A 21,214-nucleotide genomic window follows, 5' to 3' on the forward strand; every position below is an offset into this window, starting at 1 on the left:
CACTATTGGGGATTGTGACTTAATCCGTCCCGAATAACTATTTTTTGTGTATTCGACTGAAAACTAGTTGCTATCATTATGTTTTAGGTGTAATGCCATATTTGGGCCTCGTGCTAACTATTTAAACCCTTAGGGGATTTTTATTGATATTTATTCACTGTTTTGACTTTATACTTGAACTCAGTCATGCTATATTCTACTGTTTCATAACTCAACCATGTTTACTCTACTTTAAAACTTAAATGATATTTTGGGCTGCGCACTATGTTTTACTGTTGCCCGAGTGGTTGTGAGATTCTCTGAGTAAGGCCGAGGGCTTATGTTGTGAGGAAACACTGATTATGATTATGAGGCCGAGAGCTTGAGATTTATACGCCATGAGATGGCTTGTTGATATGAGGTCGAGGACCTAGTGATGATGCCACGAGATGGCTTGATATTGCACTTGAGCCGTAAGGGGGCCCTCCAGGAGTCTGCACACCCCCAACGAGCGAGGGTACCCATTGTGATGTGAGATATAGCCCGAAGGGCTGGTGTTGTTCTATGATATTGCACGAGGGGCGATCCTTTATGTGTTATCTTTCCTATTTGCCTGCCATTTGCTTGCTTAAATGTTAAAAAGGCATTTTATGAAGTTTTAAACTGAACTCAGTAATTTTACACACCTTTACTGCTTTACTGTTCACTGGCTTTTACTGCTTCCTTATAACCTATAATGTGCCTTACGTGATTTCTTGCTTGCGGTCTTTATTTATGATTATTACTCACTGAGTTGGAGTACTCACTTTACTCTTTGCACCCCGTGTGCAGATTCAGGCGTTGCTGATCCCGCTAGCGAGTGTTGATCTTTCCAGCTCAGGCGGATTCGAAGATCCTCTAGGTAGCTGTCGGCGTTCGCAGCCTAGAGCTTCTTCCTTTATCTTATCTTCTTATGTTTTAGATTTGTATTAGACTATATAGACCTTTCTTGTATCACCCGGATTGTAGATGCTCATGACTAGTGACACCCTGGTATCGGGTTGTGTTGGGTTTTATTCCGCAACTGTAATGTTCACTGCTTACTTTGGGATTATTTATTATGTTTTGGACTTAATTTTTATTGTTTAATTACTTAAAACTGAAATGGAAAAGTGTCGGTTGGCCTTGTCTTCACGAGAGGTGCCATCACGACCGGGTCCAGGCTTAGGGTCGTGACACTAATATATAGGAATAGTCAATAAATTATTTTCTGTAACGACCCGACCGATTGTTTTGAACTGTAGCACATCATTTGGCGGTTTGAGGCCATGAGCAGCTTCACTTCAAGTTTTATGACTTGTACGCATGGTCGGAATCGAATTCCGAAAAGTTCGGAGTTGATTTGGAAAGTGAATTCTCATTTCGGAAGCTTTAAGTTGAAAGACTTGACTAAGATTGGATTTTTGAGTAAACGACCTTGGAATCGGGATTTGAAGGTTTTAGCAGGTTCGTATGATGATTTCGGACTTGGGTGTATGTTCGGATCAGGTTTTGGATGAACCGGGAGTGTTTCAGCGCTTATTGTGGAGGTTAGCATTTTAGAAGAATTTTATAAATTTGGGTTGAAGTGCATTTCAATGCTATCAATGTCCGTTGGGGATTCCGAGTATGGGAATAGCTCTGTGTGGTGATTCTGGTATTGGAAGCGCGATCGAAAGTGGATTTGGAGGTCCATAGGTCATTTTGGAGTCATTTGGCGAAAGTTAGAAATCTGAAGGTTTTTGAGACGTTTGACCGAGAGTGGATTTTTTGATATTGGGGTTGGATTCCGATTCCAGAAGTTGGAGTAGGTCCGTAATGTCGAATGTGATTTGTGAACAAAATTTTAAGTCATTCCAAATTGATTTGATATGTTTCGGCGCAAAATATAAAAGTTGGAAGATTTGAAAACTCATAATTCGATTCGATGCGCGATTCGTAGTTTTGACGTTGTTTGATGTGGCGTGAAGCCTCGATTAAGTTTGTATTGTATTTTGGGACATGTTGGTATAATTGGTTAAGGTACCGAGGGCCTCGGGTGGATTTCGGAAGGTTAACGAAATGGATTTCGGACAATGGGAGCGGTGCATTTTTCTGCTGCAGAAGCTGTTTTTGGACAGCATTGGTGCAATCACAGAGCTAACTTTAGGAGCATATATCTTACAATCTGTAAGGAATCTAAAAATTTGTAAAACATGAAAATTGTAGCCCTTGTATTCTAGTTGCCAGAAGGATAAATCATTAATCATTTGGATATTTGTACAGAAAGTTATGGTCGATTAAATAAAGGCTAGTAAAGCAGTTTTGGCAGAATTTTTTGATGCGTGGAGCCAACTTTGGAAGCTTATATCTCAAAATTTATAAGGAGTTATATAGTGGACAACCTATCAAATAAAAGATCTTCGAGTCTAGTTTCTAATTCTTTAAACCGTACATCATTTATATATTTCTACAAGGAGTTATAAACGTTTTAGTAAAAGGTGTTCAGCAAGGAAAAACTTGTAATATGAGGTACAACCTGCACAGCGCAAGGTACAACTCGCTGAAGCACCTGTGCCTATATAAGGCAGTCGGGCAGCAGCCATTTTGGGGGGCTTTCTTGAGCTAGGGATTGGTTCTTTCAAGTTAGATTCGACCTTGGGACTACTTAAGAATACAAGGTGAGTTTTTTTTTTGGATATTTTAAGTTAATAACATCCTATTAACACTAGTATTAACATCATTCAATCTTTGAAATCCCTAGAAATCTTCCAAGTTATTCAAGAACACCAAATTTTCCAAACATTGGATTTTTAAGGAAAAGCTTCAAGAAGGTAGTTCTAATGCTTCAAGCTCATTTCTTATGAGTCGGTGAGAGTAATTCTAATATTTGTTTTAAATTGTTATGGTCGGATAATTGATTTCATAATCCCTAGTTCATAGCATGAATAATGTTCTTGAGAAAATGAGGGAAAGATAAATAGTGCTCTTAGAAATGAAATTAAAGGATGCAATGAACCAATGGAATCATTTTCTAGCTTAGTTGGAAGTGTTCAACTAAGTAATCACCAAATTGAATGTTTTGAAAATGTTGGTTAAAGAAAACGATGAATAGTAATTTGGCGGTGTTGGAGAATTAATGTAGTATCATTGATGACTTCAAATGGGTATTAAATGATAAGAGTAGAGTTGAATGTGCTAGTGAGTGAACCTATTAGACGATTTGAGCCAAAGGCTTGTAGCCAACTTATGAGCCATAGATGGATATTGATAAATATTTAATATTTTTGAGTCATATTTTGATTGTAATTGGGATTGTAATTGTAGATATCAATTTGTTGGTGGCGTATGAGCATTTTACTCAATGTTACGATATCGGAGGAGGATTAAAAGCTTGTGAATGTTAATAAAGCAAAAGTGAGTTTTGGAGCGTTGGGCATCGGTCGAGTTGTTTGAAAGGCTTGGGAGCTGGTTATGGAACTTCGAAGCGAGGTAAGTCTCCTTTCTAACCTTGTAAGAGGGAATTGTCTCCATAGGTGAAATAATTTGTTATGTGCTTCTATTTGTGGGGGCTACGTACGCACGAGGTGACAAGAGTCTGTGCATAGCTACTATTGTGCTTAAGTCCGGGTAGTCTAGGACGCAAAAGCATGTTATACCTGAACTATTTGTAATCTTATAGATAACTTAAATTGCTTAAATCATATCGAATTAGTAAAAGAATTTCTAAAAAAAGAAGGATTAAACCTCATTTTCTTAAATCGTTAAAAGAGAATTGGCTTTTGCTTGGATAAATGTTTCCTGATTAATTATAAATTGATTGTTTGAAAGTGTGTATCTATAAGTACCTTCGTCGCATGTATGATTCGCGAGCGGGGTAACTCTATTATTTATATTTGACTGCGTCACACGTATGATTCGTGAGCGGGGTAATAGATATATCTATGGTTCGCGTCGTTCGACCCTCGGCAGTGCACATTTTATATTTATGTTGGATCGGGTCGTACGACCTCGGCATGATTTGCGCATGCTTGTAATTCTTGCTTGAGATTTACAAGAATTGATATTGCCTCTCTGGTCTGACATATATTGATAAATAATGGAATATGAATTTGGAGACTTTCTAATATAAAAAGGAGTGTTTACTTGTTTTCTTGATTTATTTGAGTTTATTGCCATTTCTAATAAATCCATGATTATTTACATTATTAATACATTATTATTGGACCACTAGTAAGTGTCGAAGTTGACCTCTCGTCACTACTTCTTCGAGGTTAGACGGGATACTTACTGGGTACACGTTGTTTTTGTACTCATACTACACTTGTTGTGCATTTTTGTTGCACATGCACATGTATGTCTAGTGGCCTAGTTGAGCGTAGCGGCATGGTTGATACGGAGACTTAGGTGAGCTGCACCTCTCGAGACGACATGCAGCCAGCAGAGTCTCCTTCAGAGTACTGTACTGTATTTTCTTCTCTGTACAATTTGTATTCCGGACAATCATTGTTTTACATTATTTCTTAGAAACTGCTCATGCACTTGTGACACCGGGTTCTGGGATGATTATGGTTACTCAGTATCGAAATTATTAAAAACATTATTATTTATTCTGTAAAGTCCATCTTTTACTCTTAAATTCAAGAAAAATCATGATTTCAAAATTTTCAAAACGAGAATTTAATTAAGTATTGATGGTTGGCTTTCCTGACAGCGGTGTCCGGCACCATCACGACCCTTAGTGAATTTTGGGTCGTGACATTTTCCTTATATTTAAGAATAGTCATTTAATTATTCTCCTAATATTTAGAATTTTAATTTTTCTAACTCCTTCCAATTCTAGAATATAGATTCTAATATTTTGAATCTAACGCTTATTATGATATGATTTAGTTATAAGCAAAATGAAATAGAAGAATTATGCTTAACTTACGTCTCCAATTTGTAAGTAAAGAAAGTATCCTCTTTTTTTAGGAGTTAAAAGTAGTTTGGTAATTAAATATTTTTTGATTATTTGATTTAGTAAGAGATCCTAATATTAATAAATTTAAATTATAAATCTCTTGCTTAGTATTTAAAACATTAAAATTAACTAATATTTTAAGGACACGCCTTTGATTTTATTATTGTTTGTTAAATAATTTATAGCCGCTATATTACAAGCATGGAGACTCTTAGCGAAATGTCGTTCACTTTTTTTACCCCTTTAAAATAAAGTTTTCACTAGACAAAATAGTCATTTGATTATTTTTCTAATATATAGGAATAGTCATTTAATTATTTTTCTTATATTTAAGAATAATCATTTAATTATTCTCCTAATATTTAGAACTTTAATTTTTCTAACTCCTTCTAATTCTAGAATATAGATTCTAATATTTAGAATCTAACGCTTATTATGATTTAGTTATAAGCAAATTGAAATAGATGAATTATGCTTAACTTACGTCTCCAATTTGTAAGTAAAGAAAGTATCCTCTTTTATTTAGGAGTTAAAAGTATTTTGGCAATTAAATAATATTTAATTATTTGATTTAGTAAGAGCTCCTAATATTAAGAAATTTAAATTATAAATCTCTTGCTTAGTATTTAAAACATTAAATTTAACTAATATTTTAAGGACACACCTTTGATTTTATTATTGTTTGTTAAATAATTTATAGCCGATCATAACTTTAAAACCAATTAATTCAATATAATTAAATTATCTTAGTAAAAGTAAAAGTAAAATAAATATATCTTCTACAAAATTTATGTAGCAAAATATAAAACGACACAGTTTTGGAGTTTTAGAAGAGCCTAATCTAGACAAATCAGCATGTGGAGCCCTTTAGGAGGTAGAAGCAGTAAATCAAGATGACGTGGCAAAATGAAAGGATTTTTTTTCCTTTTTCTTTCAAGAAGTAATATTTAAATATTTGAGATCATATAAAAAATAAAAATATAAGGATACAAGTTGATTTCTTTCCTTCTTCCAATACAATAAATTCTGATACGAAAAATCAGCACGTTAGGGAACCATACTTCAAGAGAGGACTAAGTAGTTCAAAATCGAACCGAAACCGTTAATCGAACGTAATCGATGGCTAATTGGTTTATTGGTAATCGTGATTTAAAATAATTTTTCCTCATGGCTCGTGCTGAGGGTTCACGTGAAAACTGTATTGGTCAAAATTTGGCGACTCAGTAATTGCAGATAAGTCGTGTCAAGGACGGGGTCGACCACAACATTATGACGATGGGGCCGTTCTCATAGGGATTGCTGCCGAGGACGAGCATCCGGAGTTACAATTGTAACGGTAGTATAGACTTAGGAAAGGGCACCATGAATATTCCCTTGGATATTCCTTATATTGCACTTTTTAGAGTTTCTTGGGGATATTCCTTATAAATAATAAGAGGTAGGGAACAAAAAGGATCTTCACTTTCTGAGAAAAAGACATTGTAAAAGGTTGACTCAAGAGAATATACGAAAAGTTGTCTTGTTCATTGATTATATTATCCAGGTGCATATTACTCGATCTTGATCCACAAGATCCAAAGATTCCATAACCATCTTTACTTCTCTTATTTCTACGTTGTTGTCAGGAGAAGGAACCATCCAACTCATTCAATAATTGGGTAGTAGATTTCTTCTTATTACATTTATTGTCATCTTCTACATTTATTACATATTTATGTTATCACATTATTAGCTTTCATAGAACATAAACGTGCTCTTTAACGTTATCAAACGTCGTTCACTACATTAATTCCTCAACACATTTGATCTAGAAATTATTATTCTTAACTAAGATTCACCACATATCTCATCATTAATTAGTTTAACTAAAAGGTTCAACACTTTTCTGGTCAAACAAAAATAACCTCTTTACATTCACTGTAGCGATAAGGTTTGCGTACTATTTATCCTCCCCAGACTCCACGTATGGGATTATCAGGGGGCGGCTCAAGTACATAAGTGGCATAAATCCAAAGTTTAATATGAGGCCTATTTTTTGTAAAAAATATTATAACATATTTTTATTTAAAGTTTATTCTTCTTGCTTTTTGAGATGTAAAATTGTTAATAATTTTTTTGTTATCGTTTTCTTCTAACAATTCCTTTGCAATTGATAATTTCGCCAATACATTATTGGTCTTAGGTAATACTATAAGCATTTAGAAAATAATCAAGTCTTTTTATTTGATTGAGTATATCGATTAGAGAATATTATCTTATGTTAACAGTTTTAATTCAAAAAAAACGTCAACTCAAATTCATATGTTTGGAAAACTATTCAGCATGACTATTTATAAGTATGTCAAATGATTACATATCTAAAAAAGGTTCTTTGTTTCAGAATGAAAAGTCTACTTTTGTATTAAAAGTAATAAATATTATGCGAAATATACCCGTGAACTATGTAAAATAGGACAAATATGCCCGTCGTTATTAGTTTGGCCCAAATATGTCCAAACCGTTCAATAATTGTGCATCCATGCCCTTATTAGACAGAACCAATATTTTTTTTAGTTATCTAATACCAAACCCAACCTGAATCTACCGACCCGACCCGACCCATCCCTAATTCTAAAAGACCCAAACTTAATCCCCTATATTGTATTGCCCCAGCCCTAAAACAAACGTTACCCACCCCTTTCCCTCTTCCTTCTGTCATCTTCTTCCTTCTGTCTTCTTCTTCCTAAACAGGCCATTTCCATCTTGTTTTTTCAGGAACAACAGGCCGTCACCCCTTTAATTTTTCAGGAACAACAGGCCGTTTCCATCTTGTTTGCTCCACTCACTTTCCTCTCTTACTTCTTTCATTTGCTTTGAAATGTCAGAATGTTCGAGTTTTTCACATAGTCGTCGAAGGATGTGTGGATGTGGAGTTGCTTCACTCTATCTCACATCGCGGTCTGAAATATATCCCGGAAGATGCTTTTTCAAGTGTCATAAACCTGATGTAAGTTTTCTGTTTTTTTACCTAATTAGTGCTTATTCCGAGAGATTTGGATCAATGATTTTGGCATATTTGTAATCGATTTTTTTTATGATGTTATGTTTTATTGTAGAAAACTGGATGTGGTTATTGGGAATGGGAAGACGATGAATTTCCACCAAGAGCTATTATTTTCATTAACAAATTGAAAAGGGAAAAGGATGCTCTTCTTAAAGAAAGACTTGGAAACATGGTGCTTGGAAACAGGGTGGAAAAATTATTTCTTATGTTTTTGGGTTTCATTATTGGATTTGTGGTTAGTTTTATGTTTTGAGGGAAGACTTGAAAATATGATTGTAATTGTTTATGGTTGTAATTGCTTATGGTTGTTTTAGTTGTATAATTTAGATGTATTGTATTGTAATGGTTGGATGAAAATGGTTGTACTATGCATTGTATTATTTCTGATGTAATGGTTGAAACTATGATTGTAATTTAAATGCATTGTAATGCTATGGTTGTAATTTCTCAGCAACATTGTGTGAACTTTCTGGTATTGTGTAATTTCTCATCAACATTGTGTTCACTTCATGTGTTGTGTAATTTCTCAACTATTTCGAATAGTTCACTTTATGTAATTCTGGTGTTGTGTAATTTCTCAACTTTCTAGAAACTCAAGCAGCATAGTTCACTTCAGCAGCATTGTGTTCACTTCGATTCTGTTTTGATTTATATATGAATTAATAACTAGTAATGTGTGCAAGAAAAATTATGCTAACATTCTACCCTCCTTATACCCCACTTGTCGGATTATAATGGGTAGTTATTGTTGATGTTTAGAGTGAAACTATAAAGCATTTACATTAAAATTAGAAGTGATTTACAACATTTAGCTGAGTTTGTTATATAAAGTAGACAACATTAGCAAGTATGTAGAGCTGGTGAGAATTTCCATACATTCACTTGAATGTTGTAAATTTGATCAACCTATTAATCCAATGGCGTTAGAGCGAGCTAAACAAGGTTTGAATTCCTGTGATCTTTCAACAGAAAATGTAAGGAAATGATGACCAAATCAAAATTGAGTGTGAAACTCGCTCAATGTGACTAATTTGCAAATTACTAGTATAAGGAAGAAATGATACGTTGGATCTGAAGTAGATGAGATATTAGGTGGATCTTCTATTGTCACGACGATGTTATGACAGGGGGAGAAAAACAACTTCAAAACAGAGATAATCAGTAACCACTGCTGTAAGCTAACATTCACAAAATAACCAGTTAACATCTAGTATTATGCTAACATCAACAGAAACACTGCTGACTAACCAGTTAAACCAAGATAACTCTCACCAAAAATCAATAGTTTTGTGCATAATTGTCATCCATAAACTAAGTTCCTTAAGTTTTTCACAAAAATAATTAGCCAACTTATGTTAAATTTCAGCATTTGGTACAGGGACTCCTTCCCCATTTGACTCTATCTTCTTTTTCTTTTTTCTTACTTCAGCTTGGAGTTGGCTAAGTGTAACTATAGCTTTCCCCTTCCAAGTTGCCTTAGTTGGTGAGTAAGGCAAGTTTGTTGGCATAAACACTCCATCTGCACCCCCAGTAAATTGAATCCTTCTAGTCTCAGTTGGTAGTCTTGCTTTCAGCCTTCTTTCCTTAAGTATTGATTGTGACTCAGAGATGATTTTTGGTCTCAACGGTGGATCTTCCTCATCGCCAATATCTGGACCATAGGCTTGTGCTTGTTGTGTTGTGACTTGAGAAGAGTAATCAGATTGTTGTGTTTGTGCTTTAGTTTCAGATTCATAGTCTGACCAATCATCTTCAGTACTAAGAGTCGATATTGTACTATCTTTTTGCTTATTTTTACTTGATATTGTACCCTCTCTACCATCTTTACTCTGCCATCCAAAGAATGAATTAATAAAAAAAAATTACCTTGAAACAAGTCCTAGAATTACTATGGGGCTGACTAACAGAATATTCTGCCTCTGGAGAGTCTTTAACAGAATATTCTGCCTCTGGACCATGACAACAGAATATTAGGTGACTGTCAAGAAAATTTTGCACTCGCCCTTCCTCTTGCTTGCTTCATCAGGTTCTCTATTTCTCTTTACCTTCGGTCTGTCCACAGTCTTGGCAATTTCAGGTGGATCCATTGCTTGGCTCAGATCAATTTTCCAGAATTTTATACCCTTAACTAGTTGAAACTTGTTCTTGTAAGTCAAGGAATATGCTTCTTTGCTATAGTACCAATGTATTTGTTCCTTAGTATCACCCTTTCAAAAGTAAGAAATAACACTAATTAGATAACTTGGAAAATATGAGCTTAAGTGAGAAAACTAACTTAAAATATTGCATACCCTATCATATATTATAGCTTTGATAGCATGGGGGCAAGGGATACCAGAAAGTTACCATAATCTACAAGTGCATTTTTTATGTTCAAGATCCACAGTATGTCTATCATCACCTTCTGTGATTTCGTATCCGAAGTCACCATTAAACTCAACCTTGCAATAATGAGAAATTGCCCTATAGTCATTGTATAGAATCAAATCACTTGGACTATAGTCACCATTCCATTTTCTGACAAAATAGATATAAAGAGTCAAATACAAGGAGTGTAAAATAGAAACAGAGCTCCCTTCCACCTCCCCATCCCAAATCTCCCAACAATACTCCCCCCCCCCTTCAGTTCATCGTCCCAACATCCCCAACTTCAGAAGCTTTCCCCCCAAACCCTAGTAGCCACCCTAGAATTCTCCACCGTCCGATGGCGGCGGCGGCGTCCAATAGCCACCGAATTAACACCATGAACTCCCTTCCACCTCCCCATCCCAAATCTCCAAATAGTTCCTCTCAAATCTCCCTCCATCGCCTTAAATCTCAGATCTGAGGTTAGCGCTTGAAACCCTAAAATTCCCAGATCCACCCAAAATCACACCATGCAACCCCTCATCTCATTCCTGCCTCAAATACGTGTTTGTTTCATTTCAAAATGGTCCGTCAGTGGTAGAGCAGAGGTCCGGATAGCCAAGTCTCTCCCTGGGTTCCTTTATGGCTTAGCAAGGTCAAGTGAACCCAAAACCATCATTAATTGTTTGTCTTTTCTTAAGGACAACCGATTAATGACCGTCAAAGGTTCACTTTCTTCTTCAAAGTTGTTCGAGTTCATGCAGTTCTTGCCGAAGCAGGTTTGGGATAATTTCCTTTGCATCGATTGGTTTCCTTTTGATCCCTTCTGTTTGTTTGCTTGGTTGTTTGTTTTTCCAGTTTTCGTCCTTCAGAATTTTTGTTCTTGCTTAATTGTGTTATGTTCTGGTTGTAAGTTTGTTAATCAGCTTGTTTGCTTAATTGTCAATGACAATCGGCTTCGTAAGGTTTGAGTTTAATTTGGTTTCAATTCATGAGATTTTCTTCTTTCCGCTAGGTTTCATTTCACATTTGTGAATTGATTTTGGAACTGAAGCATTGAGATTAGTCAAGTATAGTTCATTGTTCGCATTAATTCTTGTTTCAAGAACATTTTCTGAATTCACGTTTATGTGTGAAGGATATTCAAGCTAGTTTTCTCATAATTTCAATAGTTGTTTTGAATTTCAATTTGTTTGAAAGTGTCAGCCTATTTGTTTATTGTGATTGTGAGCATTCAGAATTTGAGGGGGGCAAGTGAATAATGGGGAACTTTAGGGGTAATTTTGGAGATTATTTCAACTTGAAGAATCTTTAATAACTGATGGGAAGCTTCCTAAATGGACAGCTGCCCAAAATGGTTAGGGACAACAGGCTGTAAATTGAAAATATCTGAAGGAAATGGATAGTTGTCCAATAGTCAGTTTTAAAAGATGCCCTATGAGGGTATTTTGGGAAAAATCTGATAGCCTTGCCTTGGAAGGCACACAGCAGACCCTCAGCCTTTAAAAGAAAGCCTTCTTCTCATTCAAAATAGTTTTTCTTTTTACACCTTAGAGAGACCAAAAAGGCTGAAGGTACAGGAGAAATCAGAACAACTGGAAAAAAAACAAAAATCACTGTTCCATTGAAAGTTTTTTTTCTGTAATTCTTGAGGCTCTCACTTCTGAAATGGTCTCTGAACAATTGGCTTGAGACTTAGTCATTAAGGCTAGGTTTTGGGTGTTTGCTTCTTTGAAAGTATGTTTGACACTGCAATCTGGTCTGCTGAATTGCATTTTCTGGGGTTTTGAACTTTTGGTACACTGTTCCATTGGATTCGAGTCCCACTTTGCTGCTTGTTACTGCTGCTGGGTTTCTGATTATCTCACTGTTGTTTTCTTCACATTTTCAGGTATGTAAGGACATTTGAACCTTGTGTAAATCTAGACCAGAAGCCTATGAAATCAAGCTGAAATGGCTGTTTTGTTCTTTCGAGCAGAGTCTATTGGTCTTCTTGTGATTTCTGCATATTTCTCTCGTTAATCATTATGAGTAGTTAGTCATATAGTTTGTAGTCTATTTCCTTTTCAGACTTGGGATTTGCACCAATGTGTTATAAATAATGTTGGACTATTGGACTATTACAGTGTTGTAAGTCAGTGCTAAGCTTAGCCACACTTATGTCTTATTCATGAATGTCACTCATGTATTTGGGAAACTATTAGAATGTGTAGAGTAGTTTGACCTTCCCTTTATCATGTTCACCTTTAATTGTTTATCTGAAAATCTGCCCTGTTTCGCACTGTCCAAGCAGTGCATCTACTCATTCTTCTGAGTGCAAATTCTGATTGTTGGCTCTCATTGGTTTGATTTGCTGGTTAGTCTCATTGGGTCTGATTTCTTGCGCTCGTTTAACCTTTCCAAAATATGAAAGTGTGGTTCAGTCCATGCTCCTCATGATATAGGTTTGGTTACTGAGAAGAATTTTCCCAGGACCTATCTTCATTTTCAAAGACTATGCATTTGTTTTAATGTGTTCATGTAAGGTTTAGCTTAGCCATCTTAATGGGTGAATGGTTAGATAAGGTCCACCTTAAAGTTGCAGTTTTGTTTTGTTGTCTTTGTCCGTTCTTATATCGAGATTTTTTATTCCGCTAAAGTTTGTTGGATTCAGATTGTAGCTTAACGTTTAGTCTTCATGATTTAATCCTTAGTTCTAATACATATCATGTGGTATGATTCTTTGCGAGGGCGTTTCAAATGAATTATTGGAGAAATAGCTTTGGGCTTTAAGAAATCAGGTTTTGGACAATGGATGGTGCTGATTCTTGGGGATTATGTCCAGCCCGCTTGGATCTTTGAACTGGTCATGTGGACAAATTTAAGAGAGTAATTTCAAGCAAAAGAATATGGGCCCAGCAAATGAGCTGCCAGGACCTTTCTCCACGTTAATATTTCTGGGCTGCGTATCCATGTGCCTTGAGTTAGCCCGTTTGCTTTTCAGTGTAGTTAGCCCGTAACTCGTGGCCTTAGCAATCCCGACTCGATTTTAGGAATAATTGTTGAATGTTCGTAGATAAGCCTCTAAGGCCGTTTACACTATTATCGTGGTTGTGGACACGTTCGTGTGACATGACTACGATCTTAAAAACAACACGAGGGATGCGTCCGTGCCACCTCAACCAATTTTTCTTAAATAAATAAACAAGGCGTTATTAATTATGGACACGTTCGCGTGACATGATTCTTGGCGCGCCAAAGGAAAAGAGTATACGTACACGTAACTCAAATATTTACGAATAATCAAGTGATTTAAAAGCGGTTAATAGACAAATGCACATAGGATCTAAAATCAGCAATTAAATAATTTTAATAAGCCAAGTATGATCAGAGCGACCGTGCTAGAACCATGGAACTCGGGAATGTTTAACACCTTCTCCCGGGTTAACAGAATTCCTTACTCAGATTTCTGGTTCGCAGACTGTAATACAGAGTCAATCTTTTCCTCGACTCGGGATTTAAACCGGTGACTTGGGACACCCTAAATTATCCCAAGTGGCGACTCTGATTTTTAATAAATAAATGATCCCATTTCGATTGTTCCTTTAATTGGAAAAACTCCCTTGTATTTATACCTTTTACGGGGTGTAGGTAAAAAGGAGGTGTGACAGCTCTGGCGACTCTGCTGGGGATCGAACCTAGAATCTCTGGTTTAGGGTTCAAGAATTCGAGCTTGTTAATGATTTTTTTTACTTGGCTTCATTCATCGTTGATATTACTGTATTCTGTGAATTTTTTGTGCTAAATGTTATTTATTTACCGCTTTATTATTATTAAATATTTTCTTACGCCACCTCTCTGAGTCTTCTAAAAATGGTGCACACGTTCGCGTGGCCCGCTTTTCCTATAGAAATTCTACCAAATAGAATGAGGTTGGGCAAGCAACAAGGCCGGGTAGACTTCAGTGCTCCCGGTACGTCGCCCCCTCCTCGGCCCTAGTTGTCCGCTCGGGGTACCCCAAGTCTAGACCAAAACCTCAGGATTTAAACCTAGAAAAATACAGCCCCATGCCGGATCCCTAGTAGGAACGTTTGTTTGCATCATGTGCATTTGACTTAGAGGACACAACACAGGGGTTGAGTCCGTCTAGGACAGGTGTGCCCGAAATAACAGACCATACTGATGCATCCTATGTGCTATGTGAACATTTATTTGTTTTGGCTTGCATGCTAGCCGGCTAGGGAAAATAAAGCAAAAAAAAAGAGAAGAGAGGAAAATCGAGAGTGATATAGGAAAGGAAATAAAACCCGGTCCTAAAACATCCCGGTATTTTAAAAGCGTCCTGAAACTCTGCCCAAAATTTTTCAAAAAAAAGGGGGGTTATTTTTAAAAGAGTCAAACACTGTGTTCTTTCAAATGTATCAAAACTGACCGAACTACGAAGGTCTAATTCTCACCGGATTTGGGATACGTAGGCAACCTACATAAGGTTCGGCCTTATTTTTGAAAATAAGAGAAAAGAAAAACAAGAAAAGAGAGTCGGTGGTCGAGTGAATGCAATCTTGATTTTGGTCAAAATAAGCCGATCCAGCTTCGGCAATGTCTTAAACCGTTCTTGCCAAGGTAGCCTCAGAGTATTTTTCAGTTGTCGAAAGGCTATTTTCGTAAAAGAATGGACAAGCTTGTGAGGGGTCATAAAATAATTCCCCCGGCCTCAAAATTTGCGTGAAATTGGGAAGGGGCCGCATTTGCGAAAACAGCCATTTGGCTAAAGATGGCATACAGGGGAAGAGATTATGGTTCTTTTCTTCTTTTATTTGTTCTTTTTCTTTTCTTCTTCGAAAAACTGTTTACAAAAGGGTCAACTCGAGTCAAACCCTAACCTTAATCCTCTACAGGAATAATGAGTACCATCCAAGAACCGCCAGAAGTGGTCAGGGAACAGGCTCGGCTACACTTGCGTATGTGGTGGAATGATCTAGATGAAGATGGTCAGAAATGGGTGAAAAAGCACTTGGGTGCTCTTATAGACATCTTTGAAATCAAACCACGGGAAGATTTGATCAAAGTTTTGGTAACGTTCTGGGATCATGTCCACAATGTCTTTCGTTTCTCAGATTTCAAGATCACCCCTACTTTGGAGGAGATAGCCGGGTACATCGAATTTGGACAGGACTTGAGGAAGCAACAACTCATATTTCCAAGGGCTCCATCGGTGCACAAGTTCTTTGACCTCTTGAATATTAGTAAACAGACAAATAGGGAACGTGTGAGCAACGGGTGCTGTGCTTTCCATTTCCTATACTTCAGGTTCGGGCATTCCTCTGGTTTTGAAACGCATGAAAAGGGCCTGAGCAACAAACAAAACAAGGGTCTTTGGCAAATTCATCGTCGGTTCGCATTTATTGTGGCATTCTTGGGGATCATGGTTTTTTCAAATGAGAAAGGAATGGTGGACATTCGTATGGCTAGAATTGCACAAATCCTCAGTACCAAGGAAGATCATACACTTTCCCCGTTGGCGCTAGCATATATCTATCGTGCATTGAATGTATGCAAAGTAGGGGCTCAGTTTTTTAAGGGTTGCAGTATCATTCTGCAAATGTGGTTGATCGAGCATCTTCACCATCATCCCAGATTCATGAGTTACGGTTCGAGCCTAAACAATTTCATCATTAGTTACGAGGAGAGGATAAAAGATTACAACACACCAGAAGGATTTGAAGCATGAGTTTCTCATTTGAAAGCTCTTGATGCATGTCAGGTTGAGTGGACTATAGGATGGCTCCCGAGGACAGAAGCCATCTATATGACTGCTACCAAAGGATACCTGAGGATAATGGGCGTAAGGAGTATTCAGCCATATGCACTGCAGAGGGTCTTGAGGCAATTGGGAAGGTATCAGATTGTGCCTGAAGATGAAGATCTAAGCATCCAGGTCATAGAGTTGCATCCAGAAGCTGCATTGCCTGAGGCTGTAGTTCAGCAGGATTGGAATAGCAGCCGGTATCTCAAAAACGGCACCCAGGTACCAGACGTCGCCAAGGGGTAAATAGATCCAAATTATGCTGCTTGGTTTGAAGAAATGTCTTATGTGAACAACGAGCCAAAGCCCGAGAGGCCCGCCAAAAGGCCTCATGTTCAAGCCTTTGATGATAAAATTCAAGAGAGGTTAGCTTGGGGGGAGAAGGAGAAGGAATATAAGGCCATTATACACGGTCTGCGAGAAGAATTGAGAAATGTCACCTTCAACAATGATTTGCAGGCACAAGAGGCCGAAGGTGAAAGGAGAAGATTGGTGCGCGAAAACGAGGTCCTCAGAGCTCAGGTTCGACAGTTGAAAATTGAAGCCAAGAACCCAGGCCGAAGCAGGAAAGATGAGAGGCTCATTTACAACCTCACTCAAAAGGAACGTGACTACGAAGATGACCTGCAGAAAGCTGAGTCTGAACTAGCAAAAGCACGGGCAAGGTTGACCAAAAGCGCCGAAGGGCGTGCAGCTTTCGTTCAATAGATGAAAGAAAGATATGAAAGAGGGGTCACAGGTTGGGAAAAGGCAATCGGCAACCTCGAGGGTGAAATGGCTAAACAAGCCAAAAATTTTAAGGCTGAAAGAGAACATTGTTACGCCTTAATGACATGGCTAGAAAGGGACTTGCAACAACTCCAAGAGCAGAACCAGGTAGCTGAACGAACTTTGGAAGCCGGAACCGAACAAATTGGGCGTTTGTTGCAAGAGAAGGGCGTCATAAGAGAGCGAGTCAAAAGGGTTGCCAACTATATCACAATGAAGTGCAGTAGCTGTGAGGACATGACGAGATCCATGTTCTTCGCCACTGTGATGATTTCTGTTCGCCGGGTAATGGAGGATCTCTACCACTTTTAGGAGGATTTAGCAAGTCGGCCCGCAGCAAGGCCGAATGACGCCCCGCAGCAAGGCCGAATGACGCCCTGCGGGTCCCAGGGACAGTTGAGGCATTGATGTATTCGTGATTTCTTGAGTCTATGTTTTCTTTCCGTTAAAGTCTGCCCGTTGTTTTGGAGTCTGTATTTCTGTTATTAGAGCATGCGGGTTGTTTGTTTTTGAGTCTGTATCTCGAGTCTATTAGTTTCTTTCGAGTCTGTTAGTTTTAGTCTTTGTAATAGCGTTTTTATATGAAAATTGAAAATCCCAAATGTTTTTACTTTATTTTACACTTATCCACAGGAGCTACGCTTGGTCTGATTCATGCAAGGTCATGATAAGTAGGCAATCTCCATAGGATTCGACCGTAACCAAAAAAAAAGAGGAAAAGAGGGAAAGAAATTAAGAGGAAAAATAGGAGAGTAAAGAAAAGGAAAGAGCGGAAAAACAAGAAAGAAAAAATAAGAGAGAGTAAAAACAAAGAGAGAACAGAGGCCAGAATGAAAGGAAAGGAAAGAAAAGAAAAGAAAAGGGGATGTCTGCAATTAAAAGAAAGAAAAGGCCGGAATGACGCATGCAACCAATCAAATACATAATAGAGACGGTTAACTGTTTAGGTGCATTCATGCCCAATGTGCGGTTGCCAATCTGTTAAAGCCTAATCGCTAACAAGGTTGTTTGTTTGATGCATTAAGTTCAGGCAGGTGGTTAGTTGACTGGCATTCTGGCAACTCACTCCTACAACACCCGATCGAAAGACAAGCTAAATATGGTCGACCAGGAACCGGAAACCAGTATTGTCGATCCATCGAAAGAGATGGAAGAAATGGATGTTAATGCAATGAGGGAAGAAATGTATAAGCTGAAACAGCAGATGGCTAAAATGTACCAAGCTTGGGCAAAAGGGCATCCACCACCGGTTTATCCCGCCAATCCTGCTTATATCCCACCATCAGCCCAACCTCCGGAGCCTCCCACTGTGAACTCATCTCCAGCCTTCCCCTTCTACCAACAATGTCAAGGTACCACTTCCCATACTTCTCAAGCTCTACCACCCAAACAAGTATCGTATCCTCCCCCACCAATTACACCTGTTTTTGTGGCACCCCTACCTGCTACATTACACAGATCTTCCAGTGAACCCCTATTTCAAACTCACGACAACCAATACTATCCCCTTGAACCCACCTTCAAAGTTCCGGAACCATATCCTTACACTCCTCATCTTGATATCCCGACAGAGACCGAGAAACCGCCCAAAAATCCCGAGCATGAAGAGATGATCAGAAAGGTCAAAAGCTTAGAGCAATTATTCTGAGATATGAAGGGGTTGGGAGGCCAAGTGAGTGTGGCCTATAAGGATTCTATGTCAGGCCGGGTACCAGGAAGCAACTGTTGTCAAAGGTCCCTGGACCATTGATTGGAGTCGATGGAGATTTGGAGAAGGGGTTCGAAAGGTTATTCGCTGAGGTCAATATGGTTCAGGCTGGGAAAGGGTCCAGCAAGGCAGATGTGCAATTTGTGGGACCACGTGCAAAAGTCAACAACTGGGAAGTTACTCCTCTTCCTATCCGGAGGGAGTCTTGGTAGTGGATTTTGATTTTCTTTTAGTTGTCTGGATTATTCCAGGGTCTGTAATTTAGATTATTATGTTCCGTCCAGTTGGATGTGTTAAAACCCTGTTATCTTTATATTCAATGAAATGCAATTGTTCCTTTTCCTTCATTTCTTCTAATTCTATTTTTGTTTTCTTCTTTTGTACAGTCCTTTTTATGCTGGTATCAATGACATGACATGCATGAGGAATCTTCGGCCCAGTTTTAAAAGCTAATCTAAATCTGAAGTAATAATACAAGAAATTGAGTGTGATGACCAGTTGGAATTTGATGATGATGAGGCTTATGAAGAAATTAGTAAGGAACTAAGTCATTTTGAGGAAAAGCCCAAACCTAATTTGAACGATACATAAGCAGTTAATCTAGGGGACCAAGAAAATGTTTGTGAAACCAAAATAAGTGTCCATCTGGAACCTCAACTCAGGGAGGAGATAATCAAAGCACTATTCGAATACAAAGACATTTTTGCATGGTCCTATAACGACATGCCGGGTCTAAGCACTGATTTAGTGGTTCACAAGTTGCCCACTGACCAAGCATTCCCTCCTGTCAAACAGAAGCTGAGAAAGTTCAAAACGGATATGAGTGTAAAGATCAAAGAAGAGGTCACCAAGCAGTTCGATGCGAAAGTTATTTGGGTCACGCGGTATCACACCTGGTTAGCCAATGTTGTGCCTGTGCCAAAGAAGGATGGCAAGACCAGGGTGTGCGTTGATTATCGGGATCTCAACAAAGCAAATCATAAGGATAATTTTCCCCTGCCAAACATCCATATATTGATTGACAATTGTGCCAAACATGAGATTGGTTCTTTTGTGGATTGTTACGCGGGTTATCATCAGATCTTAATGGACGAGGAAGATGCTGAAAAGACGGCATTCATCACGCCGTGAGGAATGTACTGCTATCGAGTCATGCCATTCGGCTTGAAAAATGCTGGGGCAACCTACATGAGGGCAATGACAACAATATTCCATGATATGATACACCAGGAAATCGAGGTGTACGTGGATGATGTGATCGTGAAGTCTAGGAAGCAGTTTGACCATGTCAAGGATCTGAAGAAGTTCTTCCGAAGGCTTCGCAGGTACAATCTCAAGCTTAATCCTGCAAAGTGTGCTTTTGGGGTGCCGTCTGGAAAGTTGTTGGGGTTCGTAGTCAGCCGCCGGGGTATCGAACTGGATCCATCGAAAGTCAAGGCTATCTAGGAATTGCCACCTCCGAAGAACAAGACCGAGGTGATGAGTTTGTTGGGGAGATTGAATTATATCAGCAGGTTCATCGCTCAGCTCACGACAACTTGCGAGCCCACCTTTAAGCTGTTAAAGAAAGACGTTGCGGTCAGGTGGAAAGATGAATGTCAGGAGGCGTTTGATAGGATAAAGGGGTATTTGTCAAATCCACCTGTGTTGGTCCCGCCAGAACCAGGGCGACCTTTGATTCTATATTTGACGGTATTGGACAATTCATTCGGCTGTGTATTGGGTCAACATGATATCACTGGCAGGAAGGAGCATGCCATATATTATCTCAGCAAGAAATTCACACCGTACGAGGTCAAGTACACTCAGCTCGAGAGGACATGTTGCACCCTAACCTGGGTGGCGCAGAAGCTGAAACATTATTTGTCATCTTACACTACCTATCTCATATCTCGCTTAGATCCATTTAAGTATATCTTTCAGAATCCTATGCACACCAGTGCAGATTTGGTGCTCTCTTGTGGGATTATGCTAGAAAGAAGATGGAACTGAACCCGCAAAGTGATGATGAGATTATTGGTCGATAGAAGAAGTCACAAAAGCAGAAGTAGTTACTTCTATCATTGTTGTAGGATGAACTCTATAATTTCATTTTGTATTATGTTTTGTTATGTTGTCATTGTTGTAAGACGGATCAGATTTTGTTTGTGTTTGAATTTTCTGAATACTTTTAAGAATTGTATGGCAAATGATATGTTTGCTCTGTTATAAAGGTTTAATGAGTTTCAGTGTGATATTAGAGTGTTGCAGTTTAGTTTATTTTGGTGTTTTCTCCCTTGATTTTCTGTTGTGAATTAAAGATATAAAAAATATACCGTAGTTTGTGATACATTGTCTCTTGCAGATACACGAATGATACACATATGATATAGATATGATACACATATGATACATAGTTTTCAAATATGTATTGATGAAGCCACTCTTATTTGCAAATTTCTAAAACTATTTGCATAGTTTTCTAGCTGCTACGACTGTTTTCCATTAGTTAGCTTTGTTACTACACAAATACAGACATGAGTAAGAGCCTATACACAAAAATACATAGGTGATACACAAACGATACATAGATGATACAAATATGATACACAAGCGATACATATATGATACAAATATGATACATAA

The 21,214-nt window shown here is 38.0% G+C and overlaps 1 long non-coding RNA gene across 1 annotated transcript; it reads left to right on the forward strand.

The window, feature by feature from the left end:
* The first annotated feature begins 7,606 nt into the window (after nt 1-7,606).
* On the forward strand, nt 7,607-8,436 carry LOC107788709 (uncharacterized). Its single transcript, XR_012696785.1, has 2 exons — nt 7,607-7,925; nt 8,035-8,436. It is a non-coding gene; the product is annotated as an uncharacterized LOC107788709 (long non-coding RNA).
* Nucleotides 8,437-21,214: the final 12,778 nt, after the last annotated feature.

Source organism: Nicotiana tabacum, chromosome 11, assembly GCF_000715075.1.
Source record: "Nicotiana tabacum cultivar K326 chromosome 11, ASM71507v2, whole genome shotgun sequence".
In the NCBI taxonomy this organism is placed as follows: Eukaryota; Viridiplantae; Streptophyta; class Magnoliopsida; order Solanales; family Solanaceae; genus Nicotiana; species Nicotiana tabacum.